This window comes from Rhinopithecus roxellana, chromosome 12, assembly GCF_007565055.1.
Source record: "Rhinopithecus roxellana isolate Shanxi Qingling chromosome 12, ASM756505v1, whole genome shotgun sequence".
In the NCBI taxonomy this organism is placed as follows: Eukaryota; Metazoa; Chordata; class Mammalia; order Primates; family Cercopithecidae; genus Rhinopithecus; species Rhinopithecus roxellana.
The window spans coordinates 73,099,565-73,114,882 of NC_044560.1; positions in this window are offsets into that span (position 1 = coordinate 73,099,565).

A 15,318-nucleotide genomic window follows, 5' to 3' on the forward strand; every position below is an offset into this window, starting at 1 on the left:
TGTAAAGCAAGTCACTCTTGTGGAACTGCAAATAGTTCAGTATGTTTGTTCATTAGAGTGGGGGTAGGGAGGATGTGTGGAGTAGAAAGAGAGATGATGTAAACAGCAACCAAGTTTTGTACTTATTTTTGTCCCATGCTGACCTGAGCACAAAGCTTTACACATAGCAGGTATGCAATAAATAATTCCGTTCAGTTCAACCAACATTCATTGATTGTTTACTCTGTGCAAGGTACTGTACTAGGCACTGTCAGAAAAAAATGAGTAAGACAGTTCCTTGAAGCTATTCAATAGCTTTTATACTTCAAGGAAAGAGCTAAACAAAAAGGTACAATCAACTCTCAATTTACCAGGGAATGGAGGAGATAAGGAAACAGATAATAAAGTTCTCCAAATCTCAATTAAAACAAAGCCTCGTAAAACATAGTACAAAATAGATTTAGTATACACATATTTAATGAAAATTATATCTAATATTCAAGAACACATTTGCTATGCTACTCAGCATATCATTATGCATGCCCCCTGGAGGATGTGAAGGTAAATAGAGCACAGTCAGCTCTCAAATATTTTATGGTGGAATGGATCAAAAGTTGCAAGTTCACATGCACATGAAACTTGCATGTTAAAACTGACAAAGAAAGAGATCAGCTCTTTGTTCAACTGCTGCCTCACCTAGTGTTGATGATGCTGTGGTATCATTTTCCTCCAGAGTTTGGCTCTTAGCTTTGCAGGCTGAGAATCAGTTGAACTGGAGTTGATCAAGCTCAGTTAGATGAAACGTATAAGAGATTAATGAGTAAATCAAATGCTGATATATTAATTTACAATAAAAGTTTTGACTGCCAAGCCTAATGGAATACCTAAGCAGACTGGTCAGCACATTCCCTCTTTGTAGAGAAGGATGCTAGGAACACCAATTTGTTTGCTTGATGAGCATAGAAGTAGATGAATATGATCTCAGCAGATGGGATCATGAAACTTTGATAGCAAACTGTACTCCGCCGTGATGATGTACCTGTCAAGGGAATTTGGACTGTTTAGTCTGCTTTCACCAGGACAATAACTCTTTTAAGAGTTAAAATATTTCTTTTAAGATGCATAACATTCCCCGGGCGCGGTGGCTCAAGCCTGTAATCCCAGCACTTTGGGAGGCCGAGACGGGTGGATCACGAGGTCAGGAGGTCGAGACCATCCGGGCTAACACGGTGAAACCCCGTCTCTACTAAAAAATACAGAAAACTAGCCGGGTGAGGTGGCGGGCGCCTGTAGTCTCAGATACTCGGGAGGCTGAGGCAGGAGAATGGCATAAACCCGGGAGGCGGAGCTCGCAGTGAGCTGAGATCCGGCCACTGCACTCCAACCTGGGCGACAGAGCGAGACTCCGTCTCAAAAAAAAAAAAAAAAAAAAAAAAAAAAAAAAGTTGTAACATTTCAAATTGGTCTTACAATCATAATTTGTAATTAGCAGTTTTTTCTTTCGTAGGGGTTCATAAAATGATGGCACACCTTTCAGTGGTATCTTAGAATCTAATGGAATACGATAATTGCATGACACTTTTTTAAACTCCCTTACTTCTGTTTTGGTAAATTGACTTTCATCAAGTTAGTAGTTGCCCCACTACATCATTACTTAGAGAGTCTAAGTTCAAAAACTATGTCAAGCTTTATTTTCCTCAATTCATATTCTGATCAGGCTGTCGTAATTGAGCTAAGTTCCCAAGTGATAGAGGACACTGGAGGATAGTTCATCCGCAAATGTATTCTTAGCTTCTAAAGTAACCCAGACTTGGCTGTGTGCAGTGGCTCACACCTGTAATCCCAGCACTTTGGGAAGCCGAGGCAGGCGGATCACCTGAGGTCAGGAGTTCAAGACCAGCCTGGCCAACATGGTGAAACCCTGTCTCTACTAAAAATACAAAAATTAGCCAGGTGTGGTAGCGGGCGCCTGTAATCCCAACTACTCAGGAGGCTGAGGCAGCAGACTCACTGGAACCTGGAAGGCAGAGGTTGCAGTGAGCTGAGATTCCACCACTGTACTGCAGCCTGGGCAACAGAGTAAGACTCCATCTCCAAAAACAAAAAATAAAGTAACCCAGATTTCACTGGGTTTTGTCATCCTTTTTTCTGCAGGACCCTTAAAATGCCTGCAAAGTCTCTTAAGGGGGCATTTGTACTTAGGAACAGGTCCTGTTAGCTACCTCATTCCCTCTCTGATTTGGCAAGCCATCTGCTGTGGCTACTGATGAGCCTTCTGCTGGCAACAACTGCGTTCCACATGGTAGGACCATTTTATTGCCAGGCACCAATATGGCCATAGCTAACAATCTAGAATACATATGGTACTAAGTAAGTCATTATTGGAGTCTCTAGTCTAAGCTTTTAGTTTTATGGACTGTTTTCTAAATATTTACTTAATATGTGTTGGGCTCTATAATAGTCACTGTACAGACTACAGAGAAAAATCCACAGGGTCACTATGTATAGTTGTGGAGTTTGTGCACAGTACAAAGATGCCAAGTAGGTGAATGGAGGCTGAAACTCAACCTGTTCCTTACTCACCAGCTCATGCCCCCTAGTGCAGGGCTGAATCCATCTGCAAGAAAGAGTGCCACTTTCTTCTGACAAAGATACTTCTTCTTTAAAGCAATCCTTGATCCCATGAGTCTGTATCAGCCTGTTTCTAATTCTTCTGCATAGTTACCTTTCCCAATCCCTCTGCCCAGAGATAGTCTTTCCCTAGTCCCTCTGCTCTACTTCACATGGAGAGAATTGATATGCTACTGGGCCCTAATTACTCATTCTGTAACTTCAAGGAGCTTACAGTCTAATGAGGGGAGATGAAGAAAAAACCATTGTGACACATGTGATAAGTGTGGGCTAAAAGTAAGCATCCAGTAGGACCTTGGGAACACCAAGAGGGAGTCCTAACCCAGTCTAGTGGACCAGGGAAGGCTTCTGGAGGATGCCTTCTCTGCCTAGAACCATCTTCCCACTCCTTCACCTGGACTAATTCCTACTCATTCTTCAAGTTTCAGTTAAATATCCCTTTCATTAATTTCCTTAGTTTTGGATAACTAATATCAACAATCCTTTGCTCAATTTTATAGGTCACCCAAATGTAGGTCAATTTGTGATTATCTATTATGTATACATATTATATATGTATATATAAATGATTTTTATATAAATGCATATATTTGTCTATGCATATATAATCTACATGTATGTGTATGTAAATGGATAACCACAATATACGCATATATAAATGCAAATATTTATATATACATATATGACATGTATATATAATATATAAATTATATATACATATTTATATTATGTATGTATATTTATATATAAATATACATAAGTGTGTGTACATATATTTACATATATACTTTCTTTCTTGGCATATGCCTGCCTGTACATTCATTTTTTTATTTTTTATTTTTATTTTTTTGAGATGGAGTCTCACTCTGTCACCCAGGCTAGAGTGCAATGGCGCAATCTCGGCTCACTGCAACCTCTGCCTCCTGGGTTCAAGCAATTCTCCTGCCTCAGCCTCCAGATTAGCTGGGATTACAGGTGTGCACCACCATGCCCAGGTAATTTTCAGTAGAGACAGGGTTTCACCGTGTTGGCCAGGCTCGTCTCGAACTCCTGACCTCAAGTGATCCACCCGCCTTGGCCTCCCAAAGTGCTGGGATTACAGGCGTGAGCCACCATGCCCAGCCCCGCCTGCATTATAAATTCACCATTGTGGGCCTGCCTTGATCCTTCAGCAGCCCTAATTAATGTAATTGGCTGATTGGATTCTCCTGGGCTTCTGTCAGAGCTACTTTCCCTCACCCTCTTACCTCATACTCACAAAGCACTCAGTGCTTCCTCTTTTGTTACACTTATCTCATGTGTACATAAACCCCACTACAACTGAACAAATAGAATCTAAAAATTCAGTTTCACAAATTACAAGGTCATATTATTAGGAGATTAATGAAATGACTGGAATGATCCCTCATAGTTTGCTGGAGAGCACCGTGTCTGGCTGTGTGACCAAAATCCATCCTGGTCTCAGCTAGCGTTCGGAGCAGTCTGCTGGTACTTGACTTCTCCAGCTTAAATAAATATACCGGGGATAATTCTAGGCTCCATGACTAGCTGGGAATTCCAGAATCGTAGCACTGATTCCAGGAATCCCTGGGATTCTTGACAGCAATTTGATCTAATACAGGCAGATTGGGTTGGGAGAATACTGGGAATGCAGGGGCCCACTTCACCTTGTCTTCCCCTCCAAGATCGGAACTTTAGCCCACCACATTGAAAATGGGAATTGGGAAGAGAGCAGGATTAATAGCCAGATGTATTAAAATTGGTTTTGCATTGTCAGGGAACATAATTTCACCATGTTATTTCTACAGGATTGTACATGTGGATTTTACTATAATTATTTGTTTAATGACTACCTCCTCCTCTAGACTCTATACTACATGAAGATAAGGGCCCTATTAATCTTGCTTCTTACAGTGCAGTGCATTTCTTAGCTCATATTAGTTGCTTAATAACAATTTGTTAAATTGATGTCATATCTAAGAGAAAACATAAAATACTTTTTTCCCTTGTTTTAAAGGTAGCTTCTATCTCTGTTACCCAGGCTGGAGTGCAGTGGCATGATCACAGTTCAGTGCAGCTTCGACCTCCCAGGTTCAATCAATCCTCATGATAGCCTCCTGAGTCGCTGGGACTATAGGCACACACCACCACACCCAGCTAATTTTTAAATTTTTCTGTAGGGTTGGGGTTTTGCCATGTTGCCCAGGCTGGACTTGAACTCCTGGGCTCAACTGATCTACTCACCTAGACCTCCCAAAGTGCTGGGATTACAGGCGTGAGCCACTGAGCCTGGTGAAGATCTGAAAGACTTTTAAAAGCTAGTTGGGGGGAAAGAGTAGGGGTAAATATATTCTTTGCAGAGAGAAACATGAAAAAAAGTCTAAGAAGTACAAAGAGAGTATGCCATGTTTAGGGAATAGTAAGTAATTCACAAAGTTAGAGCATATATTCAAGAAGTGGTAAGAGTAAGCATAGTAAGAAATGAAACTGGAAAGAGAAGCAGAAGTTGGATTGCTAAGAACAAGGAACTTGGACTTGATCCTAAGGGCAATGGGAATCCATTGAGGGATCTTAAAAGGAAATTAAATGATAAAATTTGCCCTTTTGAGATATATACAATTTATTGAAGAGGTAAAACTGGATGCAGAGAGAAGAGTAGGTTATTTATGCAGCTTGTACCTGCATAATCATAGCATATGTTACAGGAAGCTGCCCTGCCCTCAGCTTGCATGGAGAGGTAGTGCTCAGCAGTCCTGCTTCGCACTCTACAAAACTTCTCTCCCCAACACTTAGCTGCAGCTGACTGGACACTGGATGGGCACCTGATCCAAAGGAAACTAATCCATAGTCTGGCAGGTGATCTATGACATGGCCGGCATGGAAAATAGTGATCAAGATAGTGTGGTATTGACATTAAGATAGGCAAATAGATCAATAAAAGAAAATAGAGGGTCCAGAAATAGACCCACAATTATGTGGTCAATTAAACTTCAGCAAAGGTGCAAAGGCAATTCAGTAGAGAAAGGATAGTCTTTTCAACAAATGATACTGGAAAAATTAACTATCCATATGTAAGAAATTGAAATTTGATTCATATACTAAAATTAACTTGAAACGACTTATAGACCTAATCTAAAACCTAGACCAAAAAATATTTAGGAGCAAATCTTTGTGAGCTTGGGCTACACAAAAATTTTTGAGAAATGACACCAAAAGCACAATTCATGAAAGAAAAGGTTGATAAAATCAACTTCGAAATTTAGAATTTTTGCTCCTTGAAAGAGTCAGAGAGTGAAAGGACAACTCCAGACTAGGAAAAAATATTTGCAAATTACACAACTGATAAGGGACTTGTATCCATAATATATAAAGAATTCTCAAAACACAATAAGTAAATACATAACCTGATAAAAAAAAAATGGACAAAAGCATGAACAGGCACTTCACCAAAAAAGATATAATGATGTCAAAAAAAGCACATGAAAAATACTCATTAGTCATTAGAGAAATGTAAATTAAAACTCCAAATGAGATATCATTACACATCTGAATGAGAATGGCTAAAAATAATAAGACCAACGATACCAAGTGTCGGCAAGGATGTATAACAACTAGAACTCTATCTTACTGCTTATGGGAATGTAAAATGGTACAATCACTTTAGGAAAAAGCTTGGCAGTTTCTTTACAAGTTAAAAATACACACCCTATAATGAACGTGATTCATCCCTTTTACTGCTAAGTATTAACTCAAGATAAAAGAAATACACATGCACACAAAGACTTCTACAGGAATTTTTATAGCAGCTTTATTGGTAACAGTCAAAAACTGGAAACAACATGAATGCCCATCAATAGATTAATGTGTAAAGCCAGCCTACCAAACAGAATACATGCTGTGTGATTGTCTTTATATAAAACCCTAGAAAATGCAACTAATCTGCAGTGACAGACAACAAATCAGTGGTTGCCTGTTGTGGAGGAAGAAGAGGCAGGTATGAGGGTAAGGGTTTTATATTAGAAAATAAGGAATTGTTTGGACGTGATACGTTTATTTTCTTGATTGTGGTGATGGATTCACCACTGGTACTTGATTTCTCCAGCTTAGATAAATATTCAGGGGATAATTCTAGGTTCTGTGACTAGCTGGAAATTCCAGAATCGTAGCACTGATTTCAGGAATCTCTGGGATTCTTGACAGCCATTTGATCTGTCTAATACAGGCAGATATATGTGCAGATACATATATATGTGTGTATATATGTATACACATATACAAGTGTAGATACATGTCAAAACTTATGAAATTGTACATTTTTAATAGTACTGTTTATTGTTACAATATACAATAGTTTGAATAAAACTCTTTAAAATTTTTTTAAAGAGAGAGAATGGAAGGAGACAGTTTCTTGTAGTGGCGGAATAGGAAGGATATTCAGAGTACACTTGGACAGACAGATAACACTCCCGTTTGACATATTTCAACATGGGGTATCAGGCAGATGATCTATTTCTTTGCTCAAATGCTGTCTATTTTGTTGGTAAGATTGGCAGCAAAGCTTTCTGCACAAATGACCTAAAATAGATTGGCAGAAGGCTTGAAGAAGGTGGAGTAGGTTTGAAATAGCTGCTGGAGAACCCAGACCCAGAACTCTTGGCATTTGAATAGAGCTGGAGGTTCTGTTGATATTGGGGACCAAGAATCTATGGTAATACAACTTCCGTATCATTGTGTAATTTTTCTCTAGCACATGTCAATAGTACAGGCAGACAGACACAGTCCTCTTTTTTCTCTGAACACATCTCATCTCCCAGAAGTTTCTTTAATCTCTTGAGCACTCACATTTCTATGGCATCTGCTCCACCATTTTGTCAGACATGCCAAGACATTTTTTATCCATTCATTCAACAGCTATCTATTGAGACCCTTTAACACAGGTGTGAAGTATCAAATGGCACTGAATATATGATAGTCCAAATATACATGATCCATGCTTTCAGGCTTACATGTCTGAATATGCAACATCCTCCCACAGGATCTAACACTGATCACTTGCAGACCTCAGAGGACTGTACACTTCCCAAGCATAGGTGTCCCTGGGACTCATATCAGCCACACATCACTTGACCATTAATAATCAAGGTGGCCTCATTGCAAGTGCCCATTTTCAAGCTTGACCCATGTCACATTCCTCCTTTTTATTGTGGATATGTATATATATATGTACACATATAATTTTTTTCCAAGACAGAGTCTTGCTCTGTTGCCTAAGTTGGAGTGCAGTGGTGTGATCTCAGCTCACTGCAACCTCTGCCTCCCGAGTTCAAGCGATTCTCCTTACTCAGCCTCCTGAGTAGCTGGGACTACAACCATGCACCACCACACATGGCTAATTTTTGTATTTTTAGTAGAGACGGGGTTTCACCATTTTGGCCAGGCTAGTCTCAAACTCCTGACCTCGTCATCTGCCCACCTCAGCCTCCCAAAATGCTGGGATTACAGGCTTGAGCCACTGCACCCAGCCTACTGTGGTTATTAAAAGTTGGGAGAGGTGTGTGACCAACACTGAATTTGTAGGATCTGTAACTAGAGACCTGAGGGCCCAAGGAAATGTTCACAGTTACCTAGTATGCTGTCAGATAATAGGTTTAGGTGTTTTCTTTCTTTGAAATTCAATAAACTTTCACAATGACTTTTCATTAAAGATGAATGCTCAATTGCTATCTCACCCACAGTTTGGATAACAGATTATTAGAAAATCTGTACATATTAAATAATGTATCACTGTTACATCAAATGGAAGTGTATCTCTTTATCCTCTTTAAAGAGATATATCAGATACATAATACTCAAATATCTGCAGTTGTGTGCTTACACACACACACATACACACCCCAGGCAGGGGAAGAAAGAGAGAATGTAAAGATAGGAATCACATTTGCTTTAAAGGGAGATAGAAACGTAAAAGTTTCTTTCTACCATTATGTCTGTTTTGAGTATACTAGGAAATCCCATATGAAATTATGATTCTGGGACAGCATATTCTGTCTTTGAGGGCACCACCAGAAGAGAATACTAAACAGTAATAAAGAGGAAAAGACAGACATATACATGTTCTTTTCTCTTCTGTTGTTAGCCTAAAAAAATTTAAAATGTGCATGAATGCATATGGGATATTTCTTTTAGTGAAAAGGTGAAAAAACCAAATGCCTAAAGGTTGGGAATAGAAATTGATGAGTTTGGCAGTAGGCTTTGGAAATGAGCAGTGATAACCAATCTGACTAATGTGAAAAAAATGTTGCAAAGAAGCACTAGAAACAAAAAAAGCAACAATTTTTTGCATCGTGCATAAAAATGAAAGGGTCATGCAATAGCCCCGATAGAAGTTTTCTTGTGACAAGGAGACTTTCCCAAAAAGGAACAAAATGGAGTTAGGAGGTCTGCCTGCAATATCCCTAAAGAGACAAAGTGTTAATCTCTCTATCACTATAAAAATAGTGAATTTTTTGTTTGTTTATTTGAGATGGAGTCTCTCTCTGTCGCCCAGGCTGGAGTGCAGTAGTGCAATCTCAGTTTACTGCAACCTCCACTGCCTGTGTTCAAGAAACTCTTCTACCTCAGCCTCCCAAGTAGCTGGGATTACAAGCACCCACCATCAGGCCTGGCTAACTTTTGTATTTTTAGTAGAGACAAGGTTTCACAATGTTGTCCAGGCTGGTCTCAAACTCCTGGCCTCAAGTGGTTCACCCACCTTAGCCTCCCAAAGTGCTGGGATTACAGGTGTGAGCCACCAAACCTGGCCAAAAATAGTGAATTTTTTTTTTTTTTTTAATGGAGTTTCTCTCTGCTGTTGCCAGGCTGGAGTGCAGTGGTGTGATCTCAGTTCACTGCAACCTCCACCTCCCGGGTTTAAGCAATTCTCCTGCCTCAGTCTCCTGAGTAGTTGGGACTACAGACACACACCACCACACCCAGCTAATTTTTGTAGTTTTAGTAAAGACGGAGTTTTGCCATGTTGGCCAGAATGATCTCGATCTCTTGACCTCGTGATCTGCCGGCCTCGGCCTCCCAAAGTGCTGGGATTACAGGCAGGAGCCATTGTGCCTGGCCGTGACTTTTTAATAGGAAAAGAAATCATGTGCCAGATACTTCCCTAAACCAGGTCAATGCACAGATTCTCTATATAGCCATCGTAAGTAATCTGGCTAGAAATCCCAGGATAATCATCATCCCTAAGTGTAAAGTATACATGTAGCCAAATATCAGTATCGTGCCTGCGAGTATACTTGCTAGGATGAATAGTTGAAATAGTAACAGAAAGTAAGAGCAGATTCATGAATCAGCCTCTTAAAAGTGAAGAAGGTTTGATGCTGGAATTCATCATTTCCCCTAGTTTTTGGAAGCTTAACTATTGAGATAAGGAATTCTTAGGCTTATTATTATTATAAGTGTGCTCTCAGTACTTTTTATTTTGATAAATAATTGGAGAATACTTACACAAATAACCCTTAAGACAGATTGCTTTGTGAATTATCTATGGTGACTTGTGAAGAATTTCCCCTCTTCCCCAAGGCAACCTACTCTGCCTCCCCTCACCCACCCTTAGGTTTGCTTGTATCTTGAAAGATTGGCCTGCAGAGTCTTCAGGCAAACCGTCGTGGAAGTAGTTTTTCTCCTGGCATCTATGAGTTTATGATTTCTCTCTGCAAAGTGCCAGAGTGCAAGATACCTAAATTGCTGTAAGAGCCAAGTTTGTGATTCCATCACTGACATACTAATTCAGTCAGCCATTATCTATTGTGTGCCTACTGGGTCCCAGGAATCACACTGTTTAGGATCCTCGGCACAATACTATAAACAAAACTGACAAGGTCCCTGTCCCTGTGAAGCTTCCATTCTATTATGCTGACTATAGCTCAACACTAAGAGTTGATAAATAAGAAACCATTATGGGCACTTCAAGCAAAGGATTCTTAAGTAATCCTATGAATCAATTGGGACAAAGAACTATTAGGAAGGGAAAAATGGAATTAGAGTACTGATCTGAAGAGAGACCTCCTGGTTAGGAAGCCAGAATCTGCTCAGGCAGGCAGCTTAGGTGAGTGGATAAATGAAAAATCTATTATTTTGCAGGTAGGGAAGGCAGCACAGTAGGGGCTCAGTCAGACCCAGAATAAAGCATTCTTGGAATGAGAGCAGGCTGTTGCTTATGTGCTATGATTTGAGATGAATTGGGAAAGCTGCCAGTTCAAAAATGTCTCTTCCACAGATGTCTGGAAAATGTGAATGTTTACTTCTCTTGGGAGAGGTGGTGGTTAAAAGCACGGACTTTGGAATCAGGCAGTCTTGTTTGTGAATTGCAGCTCTGCAACTTACTGTGTGACTTTAGAGAAGTTGCTTTTCTTTCTTAGACTCAGCGTCCTCATCTATAAAATGGGGATAATCATACCCCTCACAGATTTTTTTATAAGACTTTTAAAAAGCTATTATAAACCCAATAGTAGCACAGGTACCCAGAAACAGTAAACATTTAATAAATAACAGATATTCTTAATATTATATATAACGAATGTTCCAAATAACATTCATTGAATTCCCCCTGTGTGCCTGGCGTTGTACTGGTCATGATGCAAAAAGGAAGACAGTCTTGAAAACAGCTGAATACAGTAAAATGTGAAAGATGCTCTCAGAGATAGTTATGGAATAAAACTTTGTTTTCTTTTTCTCAAAGCAGAGAAAGGAGGGCGGATATTTCAGGAAAATGGAATAAAAAAGGCTCAGTAGGTGAAAAATATTTTAGGTGAGCTTCTTCCAAGAAACTAAGATGTAGATGGTAGAAACGGAATGTCAATATAAGAGGATACTTCCTCCTAAAAATGCTGTATTCCTTTGACTTCTGCAGCACAGCACTCTCCCCGTTTCTCTGCAGTTTCTCTCTTAAGTTCTTCCCAGTCTCCTTTGTGGTGTCCTTCACCTCGACTGTTATATGTTGAAATTGCTCAAGACTGCCTGAGTTGTTTTCCTACTCTATATACTCTCCTTAGACATCTCATCTATTACCAAGTGTCCTAGGGTTTCAATTACCACTTAAATGCTAAATTCCAAATTTTTATTTCCATGTCAGATCTCTCGTGAACTACTCCTATTTCTGACAGACTCATATTTCCCGTTATTTTGTGAATATCTTCATTTGGGTGCCTTAAGAATATTTCAAAATTAAATTGTCCAAAACTAACTAATTTCCTTTCCAAGCCCTTTCCAGTGTTCCCAGTCTCAGTAGCGCACCATCCACTCTAGTGCTGTCCAAGTTAAAACCCAGCAGTCATTCCTGACTCCAATCTCTTCCTCAATCATCACATTTAATCAGTCATGAAGTCTATTCCTTCCACCTCTTAGACATGAATGTCTCAAGTCTATTCATTTCCCTATCCTCATTGCCACTACCATAATCGACCTGGGCTATGGTAATGTCTCCCCACATTTAGGCCTCTTTTCTCCCATACAATCCAGTCTTTATACAGCAGCCAGAAAATGCAGATCTGTCCATGTTAACACTTTGTTTAAAACCCTCCAAAGGCTTCTCTTTCCCCTTAGGATAAATTCCACATTCTTTCCCAAGCTGTCTCTCTTTCAGCTCCAGTCATTGTGAAACTTTCCTTTCCTGGGATTCACTATACAGTCTATTGCTTATCTCACAAGTTTCCCCACGTGTTTCCTCTGCCTGAAATGCTTTGCTCTCTTCTTAACCTAACTACTTCTAGTCATGCTTTAATTATCACTTAAAGATCACTTCCTCAGTGAAACCTCCACAACCCATCACTCTAGGTCTAACCCCCCTCTAATCCCTGTGTTTCAATATTACAGACATTTATCAAGAACCTACCTTGGAGACCGGGCCCGGTGGCTCATGCCTGTAATCAGAGCACTTTGGGAGGCAAAGGCAGGTGGATTTCTTGAGTCCAGGAGTTCAAGACCAGTCTGAGCAACATAGTGAAACCCCATCTCTACAAAAAATACAATAATCAGTCGGGGGTGGTGGTATGTTCCTGTAGTCCCAGCTATTCAGGAGGCAGAAGTGGGAGGATTGCTTGAGCCTGGGAAATCAAGTCTGCAGTGAGCTGTGATCATGCCACTGCACTCCAGACTGGATAACAGAGTGATATACTGTCTCAAAAAACAAAAAAAAAAAGAACCTAATATGGCCGAGGTACTGTATCTGGAACTAGGGATATGTATTAGTGAAGAAATAGAGACATAATGCCTTCCCTCATATAGCTTAGAGCCAAATGGAAGAGACAGAAACTATCAAATAATCACACATGTAAATACAAATTTTAAGTATAAAAAGTGCTATGAAATAGAAGTACATGACGCTTTGAAAGGACTTGGTAGCACAGAAAAGTCATCCCCAAGGAAATGATGATCGACCTAGACCAGAAGGGTGAGCAGGAGTTAATGATGAATTGGGAGAAGGAAATTAGTTTCTTTCTTTCTCTCTCTCTCTTTTTTTTTTTTTTTTTCTTGGTGGAGTCTCGCTCTGTCTGTCGCCCAGGCTGGAGTGAAGTGGTGCAATCTTGGCTCACTGCAGCCTCCGCCTCCCGGGTAGCTGGGATTACAGGCATGCGCCACCACGCCCGGCTAATTTTTTTGTTTTTAGTAGAGACGGGGTGTCACCATGTTGGCTAGGCTGATCCTGAACTCCTGACCTCAGGTGGTCTGCCTGCCTTGGCCTCCCAAAGTGCTGGGCTGACAGGCATGAGCCACTGTGCCTGGTCAGGTAATTAGTTTCTGTAAGGGGCCAGCATATTACAGGCCCTGGGTCAGGAGAGATTTAGATGCACTCAAAACCTGAAAGAAGGCCAGTGTAACTGGAGATCAAAAAGCAAGGGCACCCTGTGATGGTTAATACTGAGTGTCAACTTGATTGAAGGATGCAAAGTATTGTTCCTGAGTGTGTCTGTGAGAGTGTTTCCAAAGGAGATTAACATTTCAATCAGTGGGCTGGGGAAGGCAGACCCACCCTTAATCTGGTGGGTACAATCTAATCAGCTGCCAGCAACTATAGACCAGGCAGAAAAACGTGAAAAGCTGAGACTGGCCTAGCCTCCCAGCCTACATCTTCCCCCCCTCCGCCGGATGCTTCCTGTCCTCGAACATCAGACTACAAGTTACAAGTTCGTCAGTTTTGAGACAGAAACTGGCTCTCCTTGCTCCTCAAACTTGCAGACAGCCTATTGTGGGACCTTGTGATTGTGTAAGTTAACACTTAATAAACTCCTATATACATATATAGGAGTTTATATATATAATAAATATATATAATAAACATATATTATTATATATATAATAAATTTATATATAATAAACTCCTATATATACATATAGGAGTTTATTATATATTTCTCATATGTATATCCTATTAGTTCTGTTCCTCTAGGGAACCCTGATTAATACAGATTTTGGTACCAGGAGTGGGTTTTGAGAGAAACAGAATATTAAGGATGGAGTTCTTTCATTGGTTTAGGGGTTTCTGGAGTTAGCTGCTTAATATGGTTAGACCTGAAAAAATGCTAAGGACTCTACTTCTAATAGTATGGAGAACACTGATAGTCCTTGGCAAGAACTGCTTATAGAGTTATGCAAAATAAATGCATTTGACACTCCTGATTCACTGCTTGTGAGAGGCAAGGAGATTAGTGACCCTATATATAATACCTTTGAACCAAGGAACATAATGGAGCTGGTTGGTTACTCCTAAGTTCAGTGGACAAAGTGATGAAAGAAAATGATGAACTCAGGGATTCTGTATCCTGGCTTTAGAGGCAGATACTGAGCCTCAACTCTGCTAAGATTGCCCTAAGTGAGAGTCTTATCTCCTGTAGAGAAAGAACTGAAATTGTGGAAAAACAGACACAAGCTCTTATCATGCGAGTGGCTGACCTGCAATGAAAGGTGCATGCACAGCCTGGCCAGGTGTCTACTGTTAAAGTGAAGGCATTGATTGGAAAATAATGGGACCCTGAAACTTGGAATGGGGACGTGTGGGAGGTCCCTGATGAAGCTGGGGACACTGAGTTTGTAAACTCTGATGAACCTTGTTTGCCAGAAGAAACAGCTTCCCCATCCCAGTAGTGGCAACATCCCCTTGCTGACCCATGCTGCCCTCAGCCTTTCCACCTTTGTCTAAGGAGATAAACCTTACACTGCCCGAGGGAAGAGTGATGGCCTCCCCTGAGACAGTTGCCAGGCAAAATAATGTTGATTTTCCTCAGAAGCCACCCCCAACAGCCCCATTTGCTTTTAGGACCTATGACTAGACTAAAGTGCCTGCAGGCCCCTAGCCCCTAGCAGCGAGGTTGAGAGTGTGACCCATAAGGAGGTGCACCACGCTCGAAAAGAACTGCTTGAGTTCTCTAATTCATAACAGAAATCCAAAGAACAGGCATGGGAATGGATATCAAGGATATGGGATAATTGTAGAAGGAAAAAAGAATTGGATCAGGGCCAGGCGTGGTGGCTCAAGCCTGTAATTCCAGCACTTTGGGAGGCCGAGACGGGTGGATCACGAGGTCAGGAGATCGAGACCATCCTGGCTAACACGGTGAAACCCCGTCTCTACTTAAAAAATACAAAAATAAAAAAACTAGCCGGGTGAGGTGGCGGGCGCCTGTAGTCCCAGCTACTCCGGAGGCTGAGGCAGGAGAATGG